Here is a 27,537-nt window from a genome sequence, read left to right on the forward strand (position 1 = left end):
CTAGAGTATCTTTGACCAATCTATGTTTGAGTATCTTTTTAATAGAGCACATGGAGAAAGAAGTATAAATACAGAGAGGGATTCAGAATGCCAATTGAATCTTTATTTTCCCATATCTGATTTCTTATAGCATCTAACAGAAAAGTAGATGTTGAGAATTACATAGGCTATTTTTCATTAAGTATTGAAAACTATATCTAGAGTGTGATGGGAATGTAGTTTCCATTTCATTTTATTTTGAACAATTCTTTATCTTGTGATAAAAAAAAGTCTTAGAAATTATGACTTCAAGTTCATCCAGTACGGAGCATGACCTGCTCCTCTTGACCTACAGTGGCTTTGCTTTGGTCTGTGCTAAGGCTATCCCTATCTTCCATGATCTGTAAGAAGGGTCTCTCCCAGCTGCACCCCATTTCCCACATGCTTCCTTTTCCCTAAATCAGACACTCCTAACTACTCCAACTGCAAAAGTAGAAAAGCGGAAGAGCAGGAGCACTTTTGAGCCAGGGTAAAGTGCTTGGGAAAAGAGATGTAAGTGCAGTGGGGGTTTATATAATTAGCAAATTCTTTTTCTTTAGAAGCCAACATGAGTGTATTTCAGTTATTTACCAATAGTGGCCTCAGAGGAGCTGTCTTTTGGAAAATAAGTTTTCATTCATGTAGTTAGACATGCACGATTTGTTTGAGTCCTTAAACTGTGGACCGGTAACGGGATGCTTAACTGAATACACATTTTCTAGTTCTCTTTTGATGCTGTTCTTGGTCTCCTAGATTCATACCTCATGATCTCTGTGGCTTTTGCTTCTGCTCTTCCCTGAAGCAAATGAGATTATGGGAGGCCCATCTTTGCAAGAAAGACTATAAGCAATGGCAACAGATGGGAGTGAATTACTACTGGCCCAGGAACCATGACAGCAGAAGGCCCATCTGGAGTGAACTTGGAGAGAGTTTGGAAAGATAAAGCAAACCAAGGTGCAACAAGAGACCGTGTGCCCTGGCTAGTGAGCATATAAGTCTGCCAATACTTCTTACTGATAGAACAGGGGCCTTTTAACAAAACAGCCAAAGTTCCCTGAAGTAGAGGGTGATTCCTTTACATAAAGGAGCTAATACCTGGATGGCTGAGGAAGGACTTCCTTTTTAGAAATTCTGAAATAAAATGGCTGGGAATTTGATTGGATACTTTTAGAAGTTACACTTTTCTCTTAATCCTGAGATAGGAATCTCATGTATATTTTTGACACCTCTTGACTTTGATACAGCTTTTCTCCTCAGTGACCATTTGTTTTTAGTCTCTTGTCTAGGATTCTTCATGAGAACTATACTTCTGAAAATTATCCTCAATGCAGAGGCCTTAAATCTGTAGCGGTTTTGTTTCTACAGTGGCATATACTCTGTAGGATATTTCATTTTCCCAGGACAGCTGTCAAGACATTGGCTAGCTCAGTGCCCTTTTGCACGATTATTGATGCTGAAACCTCCACCCCTATTCTTTATTGTCTAAGTATTTAACAAGTTCCTTTCCCATGCATGCTTCACCTAATCACTCTAAATATAGTTCTACCCCAATTCATTCATGTTCTTTCAGATGCTTATTTTGTGAAAGAGAAGACTCCTCAGTAGCCAGCTAGCTAAAGATGGTGCTGATTCTCAAGTTGGAAGTTTCTCTCCCTAACCCTCCCCTGAGCTCCCTCATCTTTTCTTTGGGTAGGCCTATCTGCTGCATATTCCCAGGAATCACTTTTTTGCACCGAGTGCTCTCTGATGAGCCTCTCCTCCCTCCCAGGGGCAGCTTGGGGAAGGGGTGGCTGTTCAGTGGAATGAGCCACCTGCACTTGTGATTATTCTGAGACCCAGCTCAGAGGGGTGGGGAAGGCGCACAAACCCTATTTCAATAAACTGCCTGCAGAGCACCGCAGCCTGCTAATAGTCATTGAGGCCTCAGCCCCCTAAGGTCTCCAAGCTCATTTGACCAGCGCAGCTGCGACTTCGGCTGTCTGCCTATGGCAGGTGCCAATATCAGCATCTTGTCCCACTGCCACAGGGAGTTTATTTTTGCTCAAGGGCAGCTGCCAAGCCCAGCACCAGCATCAATAGAAGGTTTTCTCTGATTTTCTTCTCTTCTTCACAGGCCAGAGACCACATCCTCTTCCTCAGTCCTGACACCTCTCCCTACTCACCAGTCTTCCCTTGCAGAAAGCATGACCCATAGCAGGTATTTTAAAAATAGTGGTTGCATAAAAAATGTTAGGACATAGAAGGGCTTCATTCTGTCACACAGTGGTGAGAACCAGTCATTTGCATAGTTATGCTGACATTGAGCTGTTTTGACACTGAGTTTGTCCTCCTGAGATATTGAAGTTGACCTGGGAAAAGAGGTCCAATTGTAGCAATGTTAAGTCTGCCCATCGTGTTCCCTACTAAGAGATGAAAAGTTAGCTCTTGACCTTGGAGGAGCTGAGTGTCCTAGCAGCTCACCATATCTGGCAGACCAGTGAGTCTGCAGAGATATTAATCTGCCTCAAGCATTGGGTGCTAGCTAGAAAGCTGGACCACTCTACCAGTCCCAGACCACTCCCAGGGATGACATCCTGAGCAGCAAAGTCCAGTGTGTATCAGTTCAGCACATTTGTTGATCAAGTTCTCTGGCTAGATGAACCATCATTTGTAACTGAAGCTTTCCCCATACATATCTTAAGATAATTCTAAAAAATCTTGGGCTCACCCCCCATCTTTTCCAAATTGGCAGAATCCATCAGTTTGACATTCTCTTTATAATAGTTCACGAACCTGTTTTCCAGATCATTCTCCAGAGGTCAGTCCCAGTTCCCATGGGTAAAACAGCAGAGCCAGCTCACCTGTGAGGGAGAATGCAGCTCCACCACCCGGCCTGCACCAGATGCCCAGGAGCTGCATAGGCACACCAGTGGGACTGTGACAGCTGTTAGGGCCCAGCCACAGTATAGGTGGAAATGGGGGACACCAGAGCTGCTTTAGCCAAGGAGAGCAGATAGCAAGGCTCATTTAAAGAGCAAAACTCTGTGCACAAGGACCACTGATGCCCACCAGACGTCACAGAAATTCTAAGACGAGAGTAATGTGGGATGAAGAATTAGGAAATCCAATGGGTGCATTGGAAATCCAGGGTGTTTAGAAGTCAAAAAGGTCAGTCACTAGAGGTCAGGCCAGGGTGACTGTTGCAGGAACAGGTGAAGGTACTCTGGGCTTTCTAGCATACTGTCACATAAGGCACCGTCAATAAAATTCGCTCTTTCTTTTTTTTTTCCCCATGAGAAAATTTATTTTAACCTTTTTTTATTAGTACACAATTTTGTACAGGGGGTTTTGTTGTGACATTTCCATGTATGGGTATAGTGTACCAGGATTGGTTTCATCTTCACCATTATTCTCCCTCATTCCCCTCCCCGCTTCTTAAAATGACTGACAGGTTTCACTGTTCCATCTTCATACACGAGAGAAAGGGCACCACCCATACTCAGTCTACTCTCTTCACGTATCCTTCCTGTCCCACTGGTACCCTCCTTCACCATGACCTGTTTCACATTCCTGTCCTTCATTGCTTAAGTGTTTGCTCCTTGTTCAAAGAGGTTTGCCATGGTATTTTATAAAATTTGCTCTTTCTCCTCTCTCTCTGTCACAACTGCCACAGGGTAGTGTGATCCAGCATTATCTGCCTGGCGTGCAAAGCATGCTGGATCTGGAATTTGGGGGTTGATTGTTTAGCTTTAGCTGAAGGCATTTCTGCAAAGTGGGAAAAAAAAAAAAAAAAGATAGAGAGAGAGAGAATGGAAATCATAGAACCAAATCACAGATTACCCAGCCTTCTTTGGCTGGGTCTTGCTGTAATCAGCCACTTCTGCTGTGCTTTTCTGGATTCAGAAATAGCTGATCGTCCTCCGAGAGTTGAAGAAATGGTTTCAGAAACCTGAAATCCAGAGCCTTATAGTTCTCCTAATTATCTTTCTTTTCTCTTCTTCTTCTTTCCCTCACCCAAGGGAGTAGGAAAAACACTTCTCACTATGGCGTTTGCTTGAAAGAGTTTCCCCATCCTGTGTGCATTATCCCTTGATATTGAAATTATTTTCTCTGTGTAATCCAACTCCTGCTGAGAAGCTGTGTGAGTCTTAGGATGTGGGATTTTTCTCTTGTACTTTTGGATGCTGTAGCATTTTTTACTCTTAACCCGAGGGTATGTCTCAGCTGCTGTTTGTTCTGTTTCAGGCAGGTTAACAATATAGAACAGGAGAAGGCTTCTGATTTGAGGGTTATTTGTTAGAATTCTGTCCCAAGCAAGGTGTTCAGACCGCAGCCTCCTCAGAACGGGGGTGACAGATAGAATGGGCTTTGTTGAGAAGCCTTGGGTTAGGAGAGGCCACTTTCCTTGGGTCTCCATGTTATCTTGTATGTTTCTAGAGTTTTCCACGTGTAGAAGATGATGTGTTTTTCTCATGTTGTGAATCTGATCCCCTGGGGACACCACATTCACCTTCACTTCTTCCTCCCACAGCTGATAGCACCAGGCACAGAAGAACAACTACAGTGGAAGTACAAGACTTGCTGTTTGGACTTTGAAAATGGTTTTGTGATGTTTGAATTTTCTGTTAGCCTGTTACTCAAGCCTGACAGAGTGTACGTAGTCCCTTCAGCCACCTCTACCCTAGAATATCCTAATAAACATTGTTTTCTTTTTTTAAAAAAAAAAATTGTGGCATCTTTATCTTTTATCCTACTTCACAGGAAAAACAGTCTTCCAGTCTATAAAGCTTTGTCCCCAGTGTTAAGATGTTGGAATTTGGTACAGCTGATCACAAGGGACTGAGTGTGGCTCTCACAAAGGCTTTAGGTCATGGTGGCTCAACCTGGACACTGTAGGCATTTGGGGCCCAATAACTGATTGTCAGAGGAAGGGTGTCTGTCAAGTCCTGGACATTGTCAATGTTTAGCAACAGCCCTAGGGACACCCCCCTTCTTCAGTTCTCCAAATATCCCCAGACAATGCTAGCTATTCCTGGGCAGGGGCACAGTCAACCCCTGGTCTAAAGCCACACAAGATTAAATCTAATGTCTTACTCATGAGTACTAAAAGGAACCAGGCTTAGTGTAGGGGCCACATCTGCCATTTATTTTCTGTCTATAATTAGAAAAGAGGGTGGGTGGGTTCTCTAGTTACAGTCATATTTGCATTGAAGGGTTTGTATAGAGTTGCACATGGTATTTTGACAAAAGACAAAGACTTAGAATAGGGTCTTTTTTTTTTCTTATTTCTAGCATCTAACTTGCCTAACCAAGAAAACTTACATAAGGTCATAGGAAGCCAGATTTCCCGCTGAATTCATTTCATGGCAGTGACTGCCCAAAACAGGACTTCCTTGTTTTCTTGAGGGAGTGGCTGCCTCTGGCATCCTTTTCACCTTCAGGACTTTGTAAGGCAAAATATTCAAACACAAAACGTAGTAATTAATTTCACCACTTGTTTGCTTCAGGGTGTGACTTACAGTTCTCCTGAAAGCAAAATGTGGCCCATCCCATGGATTTCTTTGTTGTTATTCTCTTTGTGATTTTCCATTCAAACGGCCTTTCTCACTGCCTTGCTCCTGAGTCTGCTTTTAGATGGCCACATTTAGAACGGTTTGGGGCAAACCTCTCGGAATTCCCAGGTTGGTTTGTGAGCATTGGGCCAAACCTGGGGTTTCAGAGGTGTGATAGTGCTCTTGGGTCTGAGCTTCTCATGGCAGCCTTTGCAGAAGTCCCCAAGTTCAGAAATGAACCCCAACTGGTCAACTCAAGTGGGCTGGGTCGTTGGGGGTGAGCAAGGAGAGGGCATTTCCAGAAACTTCAAGCAGAAAAGAGGGGAGAACAGGTACAGTGAGTTCCCTGGAGACACTGAGGATCTTCCCATGGCACCATTGGCTCATATTCAAATCATCTTCTGAATGCCACTGAGTCCCCAAGATGCAGGGGATAGAAATTTTAGGAGCTGGAACAAAAACTGTCTAATAAAACCCTAAGAGAAATGCCAAGAAAGTGAATAAAAACTGTGACAGAAACAAGATACAAGACTGCTTGTGTTTGGTGAAATAAATAAAGCATAAAGGAAAACAGTGGTGTGGAAGATACGAGCAGGAGCAGCCATAAAAGTCACATAAACCAGCAGTGCCGGCTGCGGGAGAGGTTTTATCCTCACTCAGGCTGGCAGACTGAGAAGTCACCATGTTTAAAAGATAAGGCAAGTATTTGACCAGAGAATGCTTTAGGCATACTCTTTTAAAGAAACTGTTGTTTCTTTAAAATCCACACCCCCCCAGGAGCCAACAAGTCCACTGCAAAAAATTTATCCTGCATTCTTACACAGAATTGATCCACGCAAAAGAATTTCCTTCATGAGATAATTTGTAAGAGCAAAGTACTTGAAATGATCTGAACGTTCACTGACTGTAAACTAATTGAAGAACTTAGGGTGCACTGAAGGAATGGAACTGTTAAAAACGTAGCTGTACACTTACACCCACGAAAATGCAGGTGGTTGTAGTTATTCAGTGAAAAAGCAAGGTACTGGGCAAAGAAAATTATGGGCCTATTTGTATGCAATTTAGGAAGACGTGATAACTAGCTAGTTAGATATGATAGATGGATAGATAGACACTGATAGGATAGTATAGATAGGAGAATCATATCAATAGATAGTAGATTGTGACTAGATGATAGAAATAGGTATCCATGGATGATAGATGGAAGACACTAAGAAAATGGTAATCATATAGAGATGATAGATGAATAGATACTGATAGGTAATAGATAAGTAGATATAGATAGATGATAGATATTGATAGATGATAAATAGATTATTGGAGGATGATAAATAGATGAAGAATATTCCCTAGATAAACAGTTTTTCCTGTAATCTGGTATTTGTAGCACCAGTTTTTTAGAGAGTAAAAAGCAAAGGAAGGGTGAACTATACAACTTCTGGGACCCAGCACAGCTTCCAAGCCCTGCTCTGTGGAGGACAGAGGTGGCATGGCCCTGGCTTGCTGCCTTCCCTGGGCTAGAGCTCTCCCCTGCAGCCCACAGAGTCCCATGCAGTGAGTGAGTGGCTGCCTCACAAGCACCACTTGCAAGGTTAGCTCCCTCAATTTTGGGGAAAGGCACCCCTTGTATGCTGTGTGCATAGGAGGGTTTGAACCCCTCACCCTGTGGCTGGCAACATAGGGTGAGTCATTTCTAGCTGGGGCTTGTCAAGCCCAAGGGAAATGGAGTCAAGATTAACCCTGCCTTGTAGACAGTGTCCTGACAGGGCTGTGGTTCTAACAGGTGTTGGCTATTGAGTGTTCATCATGTGCCAAGTCCCGGATGGATGGGCACCATGCACAGTCCTCACCACAACTCTCATTTTGCACCTGCAGGATCTGAGGCTCAGAGAACACAGGGAAGTGATGCAGTGTCACACAGCCAGAACAAGGCTTGGACTGTTTCCTCTGACACCAGCACCTTTTTTTGTTTTCTTTTTGAAACAAGATCTCACTATGTAATCCAGGCTGGCCTCCAACTCTCAATCCTCCTGCTTTACCTCCCCAGTGCTGGGATTACAGGTGTCTGCCACCATGCCCAGCCACCAGCACCCATTTAACCTATTGTACTGTGCTCTCAGGCACAGTAAATAATCAACTGGGGAGACAGTCAACTGACTGCTGAGCAGGAAGTCTCACCGGTACACCTCACACCCCCACATTTCTCTTCACTCACTCATGGGGCCACATTCTAAGAGCAGCCCAAGTCTGCATATTTCAAGTTGAGCTGGTCTTCAAAAGATAATTAGATTACCTCCTTCGCCTTAAGGAAAAGAACAGCAGATTAAAAAAGAAATATGACAAGCCATCTGAGTGCCAGGACTGTTCCCTGGAGAGCCACACTTCCATTTCGGTCCCTCATTCCAGACATGAAACCAATTAAAGTAGTTGTGATGTACACAGTTAAACCAAGTGACAAAAGCCTGTCTAAGTGTTTTAAAAAGCTACTTTACTCACAAACCATGCCCAGAGAAACATCTGGCTGTTAGTGTACAACGTGGAAGCAAAAGACCCAGCTCTGACTTCCTGAAGTGCCAGTTGCTTCCCTTAGATCTACCCGCCTGGGCTGCTTCTGTCTTCAGTCCCATGGCAGCACACAGAAGACCTGGGACGGGCAGGGCTTGTACTTCTGACTCCTGGGAAGGTAGCTGGCTCAGGAAAATCTTTTAGCCCTCATCCCTGCCTGGCCTTCACCGCTTCTGCCCCTTACTCACTTACGTAGATAACTTGTGGGGTGAGAGAGAGAGCACTGCTTCACCCTGAGGATTCCTATCAAACAGCCAATGTTGTTCTCTTCATCTTCTTACCTCAGGGCCAGGGCATCTAAAGTAAGCAGACCATGATCGGTGTGTTAGCTTTCCACTACTGTAACAAGTGCCTGGGAGAAGTAACCTTAAAAAGAGGGAAGGTTTATTTTGGCTCACAGTTTTGGAGATTTCAGTCCATGGTGGGCTGGTCTTGTTGCTGGGATGTATAGTAAAGCAGCATACTGTGGTGGGAGAAGCTGGCAAAACCTCTCACCGCCTGGCTGGGATACAAACGACAGGAAGGTTGGGGTCGCACAATCTCCTTCAAGGGCATGACCTCCAGTGACCTAAGACCACTCCCTTGGCTCCACCTCTTAAAACTTCCACTTCCTCCCAATAGTGGCACTCTGGGGAACAAACATTTAGCATATTGGCTTTTGGGGGATGTTCAAGATCCAAACTACAGAAACTGGTGACAGGAAGTGGGTTTTATTCATAGATTCCCAAGGAATTCATTCCAGTTGAGAAAAGAATCTTCAAAGACTATTACCCAAACTGAGAAGAAAATGTAAACCAGGTATAAGAAAAACCTCACTGTTGTCAATCCATGGCTCTCATCTCCGTTTGCCTTCCCTTGCAACCAATCAAAAGACAGTCTGGTTCCAACATTTTCCCACGAGATCCAGATATTGGAATAGAAAAGCAGCCACACTCTCACAACGGGGGCGTGTTCATTCTTTCAAGACATTTCTGTCTCTGGAGGATCCTCGAAGTTCTCAGACAACATATCCTTAAGTAGATGCAGTTCGAAAGGCATAGGCACGCCATGTTCTCCCTAGCTCCTCCCACCAGCAGGTGGGCCTCTAATTAAGCAACCTTATTCTGTGCCTTTGTCTGGTCAATGGCAGAGGGGACCCTGCAGCCCAGCATCTCTCACTCCAGACCCAACAGTGTGCCCTTCCCATTCCGTTTCTGTCTTTCTTTATAGCATCTTTCAACTGGCATGAGAACTACAAACTATTTTAACGCACTTCCCACTTTGGAAGAGCACACCTATGTACTTGAATCTATTCGCTGAGTTTTGAAGGCAGTTCTTACAAAATATTTTGTGTTCTTTGAATAATCCCTGGTATAATTCAAGGGATAACCAACTTCAGGTACACAGAATGGGGCTGGCCACTTGCTCACAAGCCTAGTAAATGGATAAATGGAGCAGAGGATGTGATGCCACCTTCTTCCCTGGACACCAAAATGACTCAAGGTTACAAACCAAGGTGAAGCTGGGACAACTAGAGAGTGTCAGTGCTGCCCCCTGGCGGACCTCCAGGTACTGGGTGAGCAGGGAGGCGCCACACCCAGCTTCACTTCACCCACAAAATTAGCACAAAGCCCCCAAAGTCCAGATTGCCCAGGCACTGTCTGGGCCCTCCAGGTGTGTCCACAGCCCCCACCATCAAGTCCACTTGTGTCTGGGTCCCTGCTTGGTCTCTATGTCTTCATGACTGGAATCAAAGTCTTGTTTCCCAAGGGTACCACTTTCTCTGAGTGGGTTGAATACTCCCAGCAGCTAGGAGACAGGTGCTGCTGTTCTGATTTTGCTGATGAGGAAACAGACTCAGAGGATCAATAACTTGGCAAAGTCCCATGAGTGAGAAGGGATTCAAAGCCAGGCAGCCTGATTCAAGGGTCTGCATTGTGATCTTGGGGTTACTCTGACTCTAGAAGAGGCTTCCTACAAGTCACGGCATTTGTCAAAACCATGGAGGGATTTGATCTTTAAGGAAACCTGAGAAGTTAAATTGGTAATCTTCTGGTACTATGACCATCCAGTGTGTGTGCTTGGATTTTTTTAAATTTGGGCTTACTGAAAGTGAAACAGAATTCTCTTATTGGGGCTTATTTCATTGGCAACATTTAAATGAGTCTGGCACCAGGCCTTTCTTGTGTGTCTTCACACAGCTCCACTGCCCAAGAAGGGTCAGTCCTTGTTCCTCTGCCCTTTCTGGTGTCCTGTCCCTTCAGAGACCACATTTGTTTCCCAGCTCCAGTTACCACCTGGCCTCCAGCATTCCTGGCCTCCCTGAGACGAACCAGGCATCTCCTGAACCACCTGCCCACGTCAGAGGTCACTGTCACTGTCCCTCCCTCGTCCCACTCTCCCACCCCCTGGCCTTCCTAACAGACATGATGGCTAGTGCCAGGCATCCTTCTGGGTGCAGAGGTACAGTGGGGATAAAAGAAGATACCCAGCCTCTACAGTAATAAGAAGAACATTTATGACTATAAGCAAGTGAGAAAATCTGACAATGACAAATACCATCTATCAAATGACCAAAAAATGTGCTGTCAGTGTTCTTACCTGTGAAATACAGACAATTATGTCACCCACATCACTGGGTGGTCTGGAGGGTGACATGAGATGATATAGACAGGGAACTTACAATGTAGGCACCATGAAAAACACTTAATACACCCTATTCCTGTGACAGAAAGAGGTGCTGGGAGGAGAGGGACTGGAAGGTGGCTTTCATAGTGGTGGTCAAGGAAGCCTCTCCGAGGAGGTGCCCTCACATTTAAAGTCTTAATGTTAAGAAGCTTCCAGAAGTAGGGAAAGAGAACTCCAGGTCAGGGAAGAGCAGGATCAAGAAGCCAAGGTAGAAATGGGCATGGCACAAGAAGAAAGAAAAACAATCCTGCCAGCATGGGTAGGGACCAGGGCAATGGGAGATGTCACAGCTTTGCAAGCAGGAGAGCCTCTTCATACTCATCTAACAGGAAAAGAAGCTGGGAGAACATTCAGGGGCTGCGGCCACAGCCCATGCAAGGGCAGCTGGACATATTCTAGGATGGAAGGAGCAGACAGGACTCAATGCCTTGAGAGGAAGGTGAGCAAGGACAGTTGGGGTGTAAGCAGTCAGGTGCAGGGTGGCTCCTTTTCAGAGCAGGGGTAATGAGGGAGCAGTAGGTGCCAGGAGGGAGGCAAGGAAGAGATCACAGTTCTCTGGTTAAGTTTGGGATGCCTGGGACCCCCAGTCACAGCCTCAGACTCCACCATTGCCCTGGGCTCATTCCCCTCCCTGCTGGTCAGTCTCCCACGGGCCAGTGAGACTCGGCTTTCTCTCTGCTCCTGCTGCCTCTGCCCTGGGGCAATCACCTGTGCCAGCCTCTGACCCTCACCTGCACTTTCATCCTCCTAAGTCCACTGTTTCCAGGCCCCAACTGTGACTCCAAGCTACCACTCTAATTTTATTCCCTGCAGATCCACTCACTATTTTCTGAGTATTCCCTCTATGTCTCCCACATTCACCTGCAACCTCCACTTACCCATGTGTCAACTGTCCTCTGGGAAGCCTTCCAAGTCACTCCAACTTATAGGGAGAACTTCATGTCTTCCCCCACTCTCTCCTTGCTTCCTATGTGACCTGGTGTGGTGACTTAGTCACTCTGTGAACTCAAGTCATCCTTCCCCAGTAAGATGTGACCAATCCCCAAAAGAGGACAGAGTCCTCTGTGTATCCCCTGTACACAGACTCTGCAGATGAGGTTGCAAGCAGTTTCCCCAGCAGTCAAAAGGGGTAAATAATAGAACCCTCCTCAGGGGTGCTGGGAGCTCTTATATTGGTGACAGCGGCTTCTAGAGAACTGATGGGGACACTGTCAGTAAAAGCTGAAGGAGACTGTGGGACCCAGGCCACAGTCAGGAGTCTGAAAGTGCATTGACTCATTGTGGGAAAATGGCTGGACTGATTTCCCCCAGGCTTGCTCCTTCCTCGGTTAAGGAATTCTCTGGAGCTTACCATGTGACGGACCATCTTTGGGAAACCATGAAATATGATGCCTGTCCTCATGGAAGGTGATGCACTTTTCTTTCTTCCTCTGCCCAGGCTTGAAGGAGCTCGGACTTCTCAGGGGCAAGAGAGAGCCTCACTCCCACTAGAGAGGCCACTCCGTCAAACATGCATTGGGGTGGGTCGACAGCCCCATGACTGTTCATCCAGAGAAACAGCTGGGTCTTATGAAAGGGATTAAGGTTCTTCTAGGTTACCATGCCTTATAAACCCTCGTCCACTTATTTTCTTGGGGAGACTGAAGTCTTCAAAAGACTGCCAAATCCCTGCTACCATGTCCTAAATTCTTTTGAGACAGCTCCTACCCTTGCAACGCCTCTGCATGTTTACTCAGCCAAGTGAATGTCATTGCTCCAGCACTTGATAAAAAAGAGCCATTTCCGTGTCTGCTCACATCCTGTCACTTAATTGTCATTGTGTAGGAGTTCATTAACGTTCCCCTAATCTGTTGTGAAGAGTTAAAAGGCTTTCAAATCTAGTCAAACTCAAAACAAGTTTATTTGCCTTTTATGATGATTGAAATGATGTGCACTGTAAATAACCTTATGTTCAACACTCGCGATATTAATTTCACTTGACTTCATGACTTAAGGTCAAATATGTTAATCAAAGCCACTGTCATTAGTGCAGTTCCTTTTCTATTAAGCGATTATGATCACTTACTATTAATGAGTCGTGAAGTTTTAATAAATTTTTGCTAGTGTGAAATTGCAAAACAGTAATTATGACACATACTGTATGGATGGCTTGTTTCACAATGTAAATTTGGACTAATGTTGGTAAAAATAATAATAAAAAAAGAACCACAAATAATTAATTAGTTGCTGCTGCAGAACCAAAGCAAGCTGTCACCATGGGAGTAAATGGATGAAAAATGAAGAACTCTTTGTTGTTCTTAGTGAACTGTTTAGCAGTGTTACCTGGGCCCTCCAAAAAACCTGATCCCTGCAAAAATGACACCTTCACTTAAACCAAGGGAGATTGCAAGATTTGGGGCTTGAAGTCAATATTTCTGGCTTGGGGCTAATTATGTGACAGCATGGGACAGGAGGAGGCCTTTGAAATAAAACTAAATGCTGATACAAATGGCAGTGTCAAGGCTGAGAGAGGTCCGAGCGGACTGAGGCAGAACCAGAAGCAGGAGGAGATTACTACCCACGTGGAGTTCTCTGCAGGACACATAAGAATCCGTAGTGGTTGTGTTAAAATGCAGATGCCTGGGCTTCAACCCCCAGAAATGTTAGTTCAGAAGGTCTGGGACAGGGCCTGGACATGTGCATACTCTCAGCCTTATTCTGATGCAGGTGATTTCTGGCTTATGCTTGGAGAATTAATGATGTAGAAGGTCTAATCCACAACTCTGCAAAACTGTATGGGAGCCAAAATTCTCACAGAGCAAACACCTGTGGCCCAGGCTTAATCTTAAGCCCAAGACTGTAAATTTTGTAGACTAATTTAACAATCCAGTAAGAAAGCTATGATGCATATAAATAACAAATACATCATAATCTAAGATTTTCTGAACACGTTCTTATAAGGTGACAGGGACACAGCTCATTTTTTAATTTGCATAACCAGGTTGGACCCCACCACTACCCCATTTTACAGATGGGAAACTGAGGCACAGAAAGATGAAACAACTTGCTCAAGGTCACACAGCCAGCAAGTGGCATTGCAAAGCAGGCTCTGATTAGTCAGGCAGTAGGCAGTGAGTGGATGGACATGTTTAGGTATGGGAAGAATACAACTCCAGTGATGGCAGTGCATGACAGGGATGGAGCAGAGCCAGATGAGCCCCTCAGGAGGCAGTTTCAATTATGTAGGTGTATTCCACGAGGCTCTTCACAGTCTTGGAGGCTCTGTGGTGTGCCCCAGCGTTGATGCTGAGGCGGGAGCAGTTGTTAGGTAAGGTTCCTTATGCGTTTGCTGTCTCGCTGCCCAGCCTCCATCCTCATGGATATATTGGCCATTAGAACATGCCATCATGTGATAAAATCTGAATCCCTGGCTTAGGGCAAGCAACAAAAGGGGCTTAAAGTGAGAATGTAGGGCTTGGAGCTTCAAGAATGGGATCAGGTAGGGACAGTGAGGTCAAGTGTTTACCTGCTGGTAGAATTTGATAAGAAAGTACACATGGAGGTCAGGAGACAAGTTAGGAGTTGGGAGTGGGAGAGTCAATATTTATTGAATAGTTATTGAAATCATCTAAAGCCATGTGACTCATTCTAGAAAGCAACCTCAGCCATCTAAATCTGAGCAAGGCTGAGGAGTACCAAGTGCCTGTTTCATGCTAGGTACTGTGCCAGGGGAGCAAAAGCCTATCTCAGCCCTAAAAGGTTCTACTGTGTCTGTATCCATTGGACATAGAAGGCTCACTGAGTTTAGCCACCCACACCAACATCTCAGCTACCCTCACTGAGCCCCTGCCAGGACCCAGGCAATGAAAAAGCACTTTAAACATCATCTTGCTGACTCCTCAGAACAGCCCAAGGGGAAGGCACAGCTCAGTCCCCATTCTACAGATTGACTGAGGAGTGCACCTCAGTCAATTGATTGAGATTCTAATAACTCGTGTTCCTCCCTCTCTGCCTGTGATTACATAGATAAGGCCATTTTAAGAATTAAGCAACAAGAGACAGAGCAGCTTCAGTTACAAGTATAACATGGACAGATGGGACGTGCTAGTTATACTAATTTGCAACACAGCTGGGCCATTCTAACATTTTTGAAAGCACACTCCAGCTTGAGGTCACCACTCCTTCAAGGAGACACAGGGTGTCTAGACACAAGAATAAGTTATAAGGGTCTCAGAGACAGAAGTCCCACCCAAAGTGGCCACAGTAAGAGTTCAGAAGGGATACAACATTTGGCAGGAAATTGGCAAAAGATTTCTTTCAACCACCAGTATCCTTGTTAAACTGAGTAACTTGCTAAAGAAAGGTTTTATTCCCCTTAATCATTAGTTGCATATGTCAATGTGGAGCCAAGAGTCTTTCAAGAGTTTTCTGTCAAAGTCCTTACTAATGGCTCTCGGACCTCACAACCAGGACCATGGTATCTCTGTCCCTCCAAAACCAAGATCAGTGTTCTTCACAAACACAGTTGGCTCTTCTCCCTTGCTCTTGGCAAGACTACTGTCAGCTGGTCTTTACCTCATTATGTTTTTCATTTTTCACAATCTTTACCCATCCAGGAATCAAAACTGATAAGTGAAGATACAGTCGTGCCAACCAGAGAAATAAGAATAATGAAGTGGCAATTAGCAGATAGCTCAGAGAAACGTGTTCTAAATAAGGAGAGCTACTGAGGTGGCCCATGGCCCACATACCATGAAGGGGCTCCCTGTGATGGGGGCAAGGGTTGCTCTCTCTGGCTAAGGTCGCAGAAAGATTGGTTCAACAGCATAAGAATTCACCACCTATGAACTGTGTTAGAAGGGTCATTGGCTTCATTTTAAGTGGTTAAAAAAACCCCACAAATATTAAAAGCTAATTTTTGCTAACCACTGTGTGCCAAGAACTCTAAGTGCTGCTGGGGGCATCTGTTCTGTACCAGCAAGGCACAGGTAGGTCCATTTTTCTGAAGAAGACTCCTCACTCTCAATAGTCTCTGTTGGGTTCATCAGTCTGGAATTTTTTAGCTGTGGGACAGTGTTAACATGGTTCTTTCCCACTGGCAGTGCTGGGGGTGATTTCTCTCTACTTTCTCATCTACTTTCAATGCTCATTATTGAACAATTAGTTCAAATAATGAAAACAACATCAAACTCAACTTTTAAAAATGTACCTAGCTGGTTGCTGGGTGCCAAGAGCTCATGTCTATAATCCTAGCTACTTGGGAGGCTGAGATTGGGAGGATTATGGTTAAGGCCAGCCCAGGCAAACAGTTTGTGAGACTGTCCCCCCATCTCCAAAATAACAGAGCAAATGGACTGGAGGTATGGATAACATGGTAGAGCACCTGCTTTGCAAGTGTGAAGCCCTGTCTGACACTAAAACAAAAAAATGTACCCATTAACTTGTCTGTTATGATATGAACAAATAAGGGGAGAAAAGCTCTGCTTGTGAGAAGGCCTGAGAACAGAAATGTGCCAAAAGTAGTGAGCACACCTGCTGGGTTTGATATTGAGTTTAAAATAGCATTCTTGATTAAGAGAAACTAGGGTTCCTTGGAAAAAGAGGTGATTCCAGCACTGGAGACAAGATGAGCCTGGAATATTCTGTTGTATAAGTAAGGAAATACTCAAATGAATGATGAGGACATATCAAATGAGAGGCCAACCACTGGTCACATCTGGGAAGGTTCAAATGTCAAAATATATAAACAGGAATAAAATAAGAGACCATGGGCCAATACAGAGTACTGCATGCATAAACTGAAAGTTCCAGGAGGAACGGAGTGTTTACATAGTCTCAAAGAATGTCACCATCAACTTGATACTTACTAATCACAAGGCAGGAGGTGAGGAGAATAACTTTACAGTAGAGAAGCTTGACAGATACCTTAATCTAGTGATTAAAGTTAACATCATCGAAACAGGACAAGTCAGCAATGTGTACAAACTAGTTAGAAGACTTAGGAAGAATTCTAGCCACTTCTGTGACATTCCTGCTGAAGACCTATAACATAAATCTAATCATGGGGAAATATCAGACAAGCCCTAAATGCTATGCATTCTATAAAAAAGCTGTTCTGTAACCTTCAGAAGTTCTCATGGTCATAAAAGTTGAGGAAAGACTAAAGGAAAAGACTAAAAAGACAGAACAAAGATGCAACATGTGATCCAGGCTGGACCTTTAAGAGGAAAAGACATTATTGAGATTATTCACAAAATTCATATAAAGTCTGATGATTAGATGATAATAATATAGCAACTCTACCTGCTGACTTTGTTGTTCATTCTTTAGTAATGAGGAAGAATGTCTTTATGTGCAGGAAATGCACAAAAAAATATCTAGGGTGATGGGAGATTCATGCCAATAACTTATTCTCATGTCTTCGGGACAAAAATGTGCATTTGCCAATCTTTTTGGTAGGTGAGATTGTTTCACAAAATGTTTGAAAATCACTGATAGAGCAGACTGAATGGACTGCATATAAAGGTCCTGAACATAACAGAGGAGGCCACTACTCTCCACTGAGAGGTGACCTCAACACCTATCACAGAGTCAAGACTTCCTTAGCACACTCTCAATACATCTTCCATTGCAGACAGTAGAGACTGACACCTAAAAGTGTCCTATTATAAAGCAGAGCTATAATAATTGTATCTTCAGACATTTTTACAGGAAGAAAACTAAACACCTCATCCATAAAAACACACCATTGAAAGGTGCCATGCTGATGGGCCCACCCATGAGTCAGTCGCCAAAATTAACGCTAGGAGAACTGAATGAGGTGAGTTGCTGACATGTTTATTAGCTATAAAGAAGTTATTAATGAGTTTTGAGTCTGGTAATAATTGAATAGCAGGGCCAGTTGTTCAGGAGATTAATTAGGTGAGATCATCAGAGTTGATTGATCCAGGTAATTCACAAGCATGGCCCATGGTCTAAAGTAAACGCCCATTGTATTCATTATGCTCTTATAATGGCCGTAACAGCAAACTATCTCCCCGGCATATTCTCCTCGTCTTTGTTGCAGGTGGGCACACTCCAAGTTCATTCAAAAGTGGCATGCAATCACCGCGGAGCATGTTAGAAAGATGTGGGTGTGCCAGAAATTGTTTCCTCAGTGCTGGAAATTATTAACTAATCAGCCCAGTAACCATTTGTGCTGAGATAGTGATTTACTCAGGGACATACCAGCATAAGACTCAATAACTAGGAGACTGCATTAAGTTCACACATTTTGGCCTGTAATTGATTCCAGCCAGAGAGTCAAAGGCGAAGGAAAGGTCTGTGAAAATAGCAATCTAAAAGTGTTTCTGGTTTATTTCTCCATCTGTAACTCCTATAAAACACAGACCTAAGAAACTCAGGCTAGCCATGTATTGACGATAAAATGAGTTGCTTCAAATGGCACACCCAGTAAACTAATCAGTTTGTAACTAGGCAAAGAAAAAAAAGATAACTCAATGTCTATTGCCAGTAAAATAACAAACTAGGTACTTTGACCAATTTTCCCACTGAAAATCACTAAAAATGTTGCCAGAACATTGTAAACTCCCACCAAAGTACATTGATGAGCTGACAAAATGAGGCACACTAAGGTAAAAAAATGAAGTGTGTAAACCTAAGACATAGGCAGAAAACTGAACAGCTTTCAATCAGAACCAAGTATATTGAACCTAAATTTTCACAGCCTCGAGAGACATCAGGAACAGAGTACAAAGTCCACTTGGGAAGAATGTGTCAAGTAAGAGACCTTAACTAATCAAGCCAGAATCCCATGAGCTAGATTTTCAATGTAGGGTGAATTAGAAATAACTCTGCTACCTTCTCACCACCAATAGACAACCAAAAAAAAAAAAATTATGCCTCTTGAAGCCCAGAACTAAGGGAATGAGGAAGAGAGTCCCTGAGAATCAATTCTGACAGTATCGCCCTCAGTCAGGTTTGCAGTCAGAAGTCCTATGACCCGGGAGTCTGAAAATTCTCCAAGCACGCTATTTGTCAATGGTGTGAAGGCAGAGAAATCATAAGCGGTCCAAGATTAGTAGTGGTCCCAGGCATCCAACAGATTGCTAAATTGAACCCTCTCTTAAGAAGTTCACCTTCATCCCAAAGGTAAAGAATCACCACATACAAGCCAGGCATGGTGGCTCATGCCTGTAATCCTAACTACTCAGGAGGCAGAGACTGAGAAGGTAGCAGTTTGAGGCCAGTTTTGGAAGAAAGTTCCCAAGACCCCATCTCAATCAGTAAAAGCTGAGTGTGATGGAGTACATCTGCCATCCCAGCTATGCAGGAAGCATAAATAGGAGGCCCATGGTCCAAACTGGTCTGGCCATAAATGCCAGTCCCTATTCAAAAAATAATTAAAGCAAAATGGGCTGGGGGCATGCTCAAAAAATGTCACCTACAAACAAAGTTCCAAGGAAAATGAGTCATTCTTTCTGAGCACACAGGAAATAAGGGACCTGAAATGAACATGGGCAAAAGGAAAAATCAGAAATGATGACTTCCAATCCTGAAGTTATCATAGACAGGACATGAAATTATTATGTTTGTAGAAATAAAAGATGAGCTTGAATATATACAGAGACGAAGAGAGTATTAAAAATAACCAAGAAGATATAGCTAAAGAGAGATGCAATAAAGAAAGTACCCAAGTTGCAGTTCAGAGAAAACAAAGACTTAGAATACTGTATCTGGTGAAATGTCATGAACAGGGAAGGTGGATAAAAAGGCTTACCATAGGTCTAGATAGGTGGTTCTCAGCTAAAGGAAATTTCACCCTCCAGGGAACATTTGATAATGTCTGAAGACATTTTTGGATGTCACAACTGGCAAGGGTGTTGGGTGTGTGCTACTTGCTTCTAGTGGATGGAGTCCAGGGATGCTATTAAACATTCTCCAATCGCAGGACAGCCCTGCTTAACCAGGAATGTTGGACTCATGATCTACATGGAGTTCCAGAATTAAAGTAGAGTGGGAATGAGGCAAAAGTAATATTTGAAGAGGTAAAAGAAACCAATCCCACTGAATCTCCCAAAAGATACGTAAAAAAGAAATACGCACACATGAAACTTTAATACACTAAAGAGTAAATATTTTAAAAGCCAAAGTACATTAGAGTTCATCACTACTCTGAATCCTTTGAAATTTTCTAAATTAGGAGGTTAATTTAAAAAAAATAAAGACCACCCACAGATAAAGATAGACCACTCTCAAAAAACTGGAGGCTAATTCTTCAGCAGCAAGAATGGAAACTAAAAGACAAGAAAAATGCTGTTTTTAGTATGCTGAGAGAAAAAAACACTGTCAAGATAGAATTTCATACAAAGTGAAAATGTATTTCAAGAACCAGGAGAAGTCACTTTCAGACAAACAAAAATTGAGTTTTTCAACGTAGACCGTTATTAAAAGAAATTCTGAAGTATGTACTTAAGGCAGAAGGAGAGATTCCACATGGAAAGTCTGAGATACAAGAAGGATTAGAGGAAGGAATGTGTTTAAAATCTGAGCATAGATTTCCAAAATGATAGTAATAATAATAATGCCCCAAGGGTGAAATTCCAACCAAAATTTTACTTGAAAGCTGGCATATAAATCCCTCTACCAGACAAATGCACAATATTTATTCTTTTCAAATACATATGGAACATCTAAAATTTTCATCACACAACTCAGCCATAAATAGGGTAAAAGACATTCTGGTTTCTAGAGCAGTATCAGTTTACACATCTTTTCTTAATATCTATCCAGTTTAACATTTATCCCAGACAAAATTTTCCTGTTTGCACATTGAATCATATGATTATTTTAGCATTAAGGCAAGTCTCATTGAATTTCAAGTAACTATTGTCATGAAAAGTATGTTCATGTAACTACCTCAGAAATCACTCACTAGTGTAGCTAAGATGCGGGGCTCCCTAAATCCACCAAGCCCCAACTCAAGGGGTAGAGGCTTTGTGTTAATCAGGATGACACTAAGAACAATAGGCTCCTGAATCAGGGACAGAGATAGCTGAGAGAGCCCTTCAAGTTCAGCTAAAATGCTCACCTTGGGAACTACCTCTTCAAATGCACATGGATTTAACTGCAATACCTGTGCATAAATTTATGCCCCCGAGGCAAGGTTGAACACAACAGAACCATCAGTTGGTGATTAAGGAATTCTAACAGCTTAGTTTGATCAGGGAGAGTCAATCAAAAAAATGTCCACACTGTCAGCCCAGAGTGATTGTGAGTATGTCCAAGAGTGTGCTCTTAACAAAGATCAGAGGCACATGCTGTGGGAAGAGGGGCCAAAAGGAGGAATAGAGCTACTAAAATAATCCATCCAGTCACTAAACAAACAAGCAAACACAGTAGTCTCCCTTATCCATGGAAGACATGTTCCAAAACTTAAGATAATACTGATCTCTATGTATTTTATATTTTTCTCTATACATTTGTACCTGGAATGAAGCTTAATTTGTAGATTAGGCACAGTAGGAGATTGACAACGATAACTAATAATAAAATGTGATGATTATAAAATATATTGTAACGAAAGTTGTGTGAATGTGGTTTCTGTCAAAATATTTTATTACACTGCAGATCTTAGCATCCTCAGATTTGACTTTTTCTTTCCTTATTCAGTTGTGAATTTTTACCTTTTCATTTAAATGATGCACTTTGTGACTTCTCTTTGGTGTTCAAATTGCTAGCTTCACTATTCTGGCACTTGGAGGCCAGTAGTAAGTAAAAGAAGGGTTATTTGCCATAGCAAGATAGAGTGGAAGTATGACTCAAGATGTAGAACACCTGCTTTGTAAGTGCTCTGAGTTCAAACCCCAGTCCCACCCAAAAAAGGAGGGGGGCATTATTTGAAGAAAAGCATTGGAATAGTGTGGTAGTCAATCTGTTAATCAATACTGTGATAGTCAATCTGATATCAATCTGAAAGTCCATCTGATAATCAAGAATGAAGAAAATAAACAGAACCTAGAGAAATACAAGATATCATGACAGAATTATGATTTATGTAATTCACCAATTTACATATAATGCAGATACAGACAGAAAGATGAGAAAAATAATTAATGACAGAAAAACTTCCAAATTTGATGAAAAACACTGATCTGTGCATTACAAGATCGATCAATGCATACAAGTTTATTTACTTCAAGTCTGATGACTGCAGACATCCATGAACATATCATGAATGTCTAAAGTACAAACACAAGAAGAATTCTGAAAGCAGGAAGATGAAAATGACTCATATGTACAAAGGAACCCCAATAAGATTACAAGGTTAATTTTGTCAGCTTCATTGGATTGAGATACACCTAGGAGAGAAGTAAAGCATGCCTCTTGGTATGTCTCTGAGGCCATTTCAGAGACAATTGGGTCATGGGGGTTCTGAGCTACTCAATGGCTTCATTCATTAATCGATTCAAATTTTGAATAGGCTATTTGGGGAGGTGGTGGAACTCTGGAACATGGGGCCCAGCTGAAGGAAGTAGGTTTCTGGGGGCACGCCTTTGAAAGGTATTTCTTGGCCCTGTCCCGTTCCTGCTACTGCTGCTTGCTACATGGCTGCCAGGTCTGAGTAGCCTCTTCCTCTACACACTGCTGTTTCTGTGGTATTCTGTCTTGCCTCAGGCTCAAAGTAATGAAGCCAGAAGACCTTGGACTGAAAACTCTGAAGCACTGAGCCAAAATAAATCTTTTCTCTCTTAAGTTGCTTTTCTCAGGTATTTTGTTGCTGTGATGAAAAGATCAGACTAGCACAAAGATTAACAGCTGATTTATCATCAGAAACAATGGAGGTCAGAAGTCTATAGTAGGACATACTCAAAAGGATAAAAATTTTAGAAACTGTCAACCAAGGATTTTATGTCTAGAAAAATTACCTTTTAAAAATAAAGGCATAAAAGCCATTTCCATATAAACAAAAGCCAAGATAATTTGTTGTTAACAGAACTGCCTAACAAGAAATGCTAAAGTTAGTTCTTTAGGCTAAGAGCATATGACCCCAAGTGATAGTTTAAAAGCATGTGAAAAAATAGAGTTCCAATAACTTTGTATGTAATTATAAAAGACAGTATAATTGCATGCATTTTCTCCTTTCTTCTCTTGACTTTACCTAAAATTCATTGTATAAAACAATATGCATATAATTGTACTGTTGGGGCTATAACCTACAGAAATATAAAATAGTCAGCAATAACAGCTTAAAGAAGATGAATAGAATAAAAGCCACATTGACATAACAAAATGACACCAGTTCATCAATTCCACAGGAAAAGTCATCCCAAATGAATAATGGACAATTTTCCAGCTGCAGTTGGCCTTCCTTATCCTCAGACTGCATCTGTGGATTCAACCAATGGTGGATCAGAAATATTTTTTAAAAGTTGTGTCTATATTGAACATGTAAAGACCTTAAAATTTTGTCTTTATTCCCTAAAACTGTAGTATAACAATTATTTACATAGAATTTACATTAAATCAGTTATTATAACTAATCAAGAGATTATTTAAAGTATATGGGAGAATACATGAGGTTATGCAAATACTTCAATCATTTTATATAAAGGACTTGCGTAACCATGGATTTTGGTATCCATTCAGGGTAGTGGAAACAATTCCCTATACAATCAAGGAATGTACATAGGAATAACCATAAAGAAAACAAGAATGACTGCATATATTTTCTCTGCTCTTCTCTTAACTGGTTTAAAATGCATTTGTATAAAACAATATGCATTGTATTTTTAGGGCAACAACATGTAGAAATATAAAATATTTGACAATAACAGCTCAGAGAAGGTGGGTGGAAAAAAAAGGGCACTGAAGTAAGAAAGTGACACCAGTCAAATCCACAGGAACAGCCATCTGGGTGAAGGACGAGCAATTTTTCAGATAATGTGTGTTTTAAGTGTGATAGTTAAGAATGATCTCTGAAGAAATGAGGAGTGATTGCTGATGGGTATTGCATTTTTTGGGGGGTGATAAAATGTTCTATAAGTGATTGTGATGACAGTTACACTTGAATATGCTAAAATCATTGAATTGTATACTTATATTGGCGAATTGTATGGTACATGAGCTATATCTCCATGAAACTGTTAAAAATAAAAGTAAATTTGAAAAACAATTACAGAGTAAGAAGACAAGTCACAGAACAGATTTGTGTTAGATATAACTGACAGAGTAGTAGTACACAGAATATAAAATGCATATCTCCAATAGGTAATAAAAAGATGAAAAATCCAACAGAAAAATATGGGGAAAAAAGCTACTACCACTGTAGCCCATTAACATACCAGATGCACATCTCACATGTGTACTTTGACCTCATTGATAATCAGGGAAATGTACTTGTGAAATACCACTATGACACACCAGGTAGATAAACGTGTGAAAGTCTGACAATACTAAGTCCCATAAGGATTTAGATCATTGAGAACACACAACCTGCGGAGGTAAAGTAACGTTGCTGGAAAATAATTTGGCAGTATATAGTAAAATTGAACATGTACCTATCCTATGATGCAGGACCTATCTTTTTGCCTCTAAGGCCATGCAAGCCAATTCAGAAGCCCCTAGCAACTACTGTAACAGTTGAACCTTGGAAATGTGGTGTAAATCATGTACTGTAAATATAAATTGCTCACTGAATTTTAGAGATACCATATGGGGAAAAGATAGGGTAGAATAGCTCATTAATAATTTTTACATTGTCTATATGTTGAAATCATAATGTGTTAGATATATCATGTTAAATGAAACATTATCAAAATTAATTTCATCTCCACACTTTTTAATATGACTACCAGAAAGTTGATAATTACACATGTGGCTTTCCTTTGTGACTAACCTTATATTTCTATTAGACAGTGATGCCCTAGAGAAACTCTTGAAAAGATGTATCCAGATGCACATAAAAGAGTATTTAACATTGTTCATAGTAGCAAAACAAAAATGCAAAAACTAGAATAACCCAAATGTTCTTTACAAGGCAATGAATAAGTAAATTGTAGTATATTCAAACAATGGAAGGCTACGCTGTAGATGAAAGAACTACAACCACGTGTGTCCACATAGATAAATCTTAAAAACCATTCCAACTGAAAGAAGCAAGTCCTAAAATAACATATATACCATGATTCCATTGACTCCATTGATAGGAAGGGTCAAAATAAACATAGGTGATAGAAGTTAGCAGAACGGCTAACACAAATATCAAGATAGTGGTTTCCTCTGACAGTGAAGCAGGAAAGGGGTGTTAACAGGCAGAGGCACACTAAGGAAGGTACAGGTGAGGTTCTCAAGCTGGGTGGTAGCACCCAGATAATCCTTTTAAAGCTGTGTTTACATTCTCTTCTGAAAGTGTGACATATTTCAAAATTGAAAAATAAAAACAGAAAAATTGCCTTTGTTTTAAAAAATGAGACAAACAAACAAGTGGGCCCGTATCTGTGAGGTTGTTAACAGTCCAGTAGAAAGGACTGAACGCCGCAGGACTTGGCGAGTGCTAGGGACTAGAAATCTTACCAGGGTGTTTCCAGAGCTTTTGCTTTTTCACCAGCTACACACTAACAGGTAACATTACTTTGCTCTCACCAATTCTAAAGCAATAAGAAGCATTTGTTTTGCAAATCTTCCCAAGTATGATTCAGAACCTGGGTCAGTACAACCCAGACAATTTCACATCACAAAGTTCTCTCGTGACCTCTCATGACCCATTGGACACCAAACTCAGCCTTTCCATAGGGGTTCATTTCACCTGAACGAGGGAATGAGAAATATTTGACAAGTTTTAAACTTAATAATATCCTGATAGCCACCTCTGATCTTTTCACTTCACTTGTTAGGGACACAGAAACTGGGCTTATTTTTTGTTGTTTTGTTTATTTTTACTGATACTGTTGCTGCTATCTAGACTACTTGAAAATCCCTGTGGAATCAGATGAGGAGATGCTGTTTTTTGTGAAACCCTACAAAGACAATTTAGGTCATCCACAAACTAGGGGTAAGTGATGATAGAAGAAACTTTCCAAACCCTGGGGACAATGGATGTGGTTCTTTACTAGGAACAAAGCAGTACTCTGTTTTCAGGGACTTGGTCCATTCCTTCCCTGTATCTTAACCTCCTTACAGGCTCTGGACCAGGATTAAAAAGAGAGGGAAACAAACATTTTCCATCTATCATTTCAATTCAAAAGTGGGGGAGAGGGGATAAAGGAGAATGATGGAAGGGATGAACTCATCTATGCTATATTTGGTATATTGCAAGAACTTTTGTAAATGTCACAATGTACCCACAGCACAACAATAATAAAAATTTAAAAACTGAAGGTGGTAGGTGGAAAAGGGAGACTGACTTTCCTCAACAATTGTCCTATTGTATAATATGGACATTCCTTTTTCAGATGGCCCAGAATACTGGTAACGCAGATTCGTCTCCCTCTTTTATTTCAGATATTCCAGGACAAAATGGGCTGAACTCCTGGCCTTCTTCAATTGTCCAGGAGGAATTTAGGCAATAGCTTTTCTATCCATTTTAAGGAAAATCCAGCCAGGGTGGTACAATGAAGATTCTAGCAAATAGAGTGATGGTTACTTTTTATACATTATTCTTGTGGGACGTGTAGACTCTGAAGCCAAATAAATTCCTAGGGATAGGTGTGTCATTTCAGAGTAAAACTGTTCACAATGTTACACCAGAGTTATCTCTTAAATGAGAAAAACTTCATTCCCTCATGCTGTGCCTGGTTTAAAATACAAAAGCCTGTCACTTGTCCTTTCTTCCTTCCATCCATCCATCCAGCCAGCCATCCAGACAACCAACCAAATGATTTTATTGAGCACTTACTATGCTCATCAAATTCTGGGCACTGTGAAGACAGTACAGACAAGACAGCCTTGGGACTGACATTTCAATGGAAGAGCCTGAGTAGGGACACAATCCAGCAGCTACATCAATAAACAAAACAGGAGAAATAAGATAGTGATAAGTGTTATGTAGAATATTAAATTAGGGTGCAGTGACAAAGAACTACTTTTAACTTCCCTGAAGAGGTGACAGTTAAGCCAAAACCCGAGTAGCAAGAAAATCTGGAAGAGAGTATCCCAGCCAGGGAGAACAGCTTGTGTCAAGGCCCAAAGATGTCCCCTAGTGTGCTCAGGAAGATGGTCAGTGCAGTCAGGGTGCAATGCCTAAGTCCAGTGGTGGGCTAAATAAAGGCCCAACTCCAACCTCTGGGGCAGAATTTGCATCAGTTTTAAGGACTTAAGGAGAGGATATGTTCAGCCTGCATCTGGGACCCATATGTACTTGGGCTGAGCACTTGAGGAAGGTGGCCATGGGGCCAGACTCACACAGTCCCCAAGGATGAACTGCCAGCAGGTAACCAATTGGAAAGCCATAAGGCTCTTTCCCCAGACCTCAGCACATCATCATGTGGGTGGCATAGAGGGGACGACCATGTGGCATCCACATCAGGAAGCAGCTGACCCTTCTTCCTGTAAGAAGAGAACCCATCAAGAAGGTCTGTGTCTTCATCAGTATGTCCCTTACTGTGGGATATTGAAATAATTATTAAATGGATGTAATGCAGGGTTAGACTTGAAGATTCCTGGGAAAACATCCTCTCCCTCCTCACAAACTTGCCTTAATAAATTCCCTACTGGGTGCCTCAGTCATAGCTACTCATGAGCCCATGCCATGTGCTCCATACATCTTTTTTTTCTCTCT

General features: G+C 42.0%; 1 long non-coding RNA gene across 2 annotated transcripts in view; it reads right to left on the reverse strand.

Moving 5' to 3' along the window:
* Positions 1 to 1,758: 1,758 nt before the first annotated feature.
* The window catches only part of LOC141424745 (uncharacterized), a 64,511-nt gene continuing 38,732 nt past the window's right edge, over positions 1,759 to 27,537 (reverse strand). Inside the window, exons 4-5 of one of the 2 annotated variants that reach the window (XR_012449624.1) lie at positions 8,513 to 27,305; positions 1,759 to 8,411 (exon numbers count right to left, since the gene is read on the reverse strand). This is a non-coding gene — a long non-coding RNA (uncharacterized lncRNA). Of the gene's footprint in view, positions 27,306 to 27,537 lie in introns of both variants that reach the window. The other variant, XR_012449623.1, reaches the window with a different exon arrangement.

This window comes from Castor canadensis, chromosome 7 (genome assembly GCF_047511655.1).
Source record: "Castor canadensis chromosome 7, mCasCan1.hap1v2, whole genome shotgun sequence".
In the NCBI taxonomy this organism is placed as follows: domain Eukaryota; kingdom Metazoa; phylum Chordata; class Mammalia; order Rodentia; family Castoridae; genus Castor; species Castor canadensis.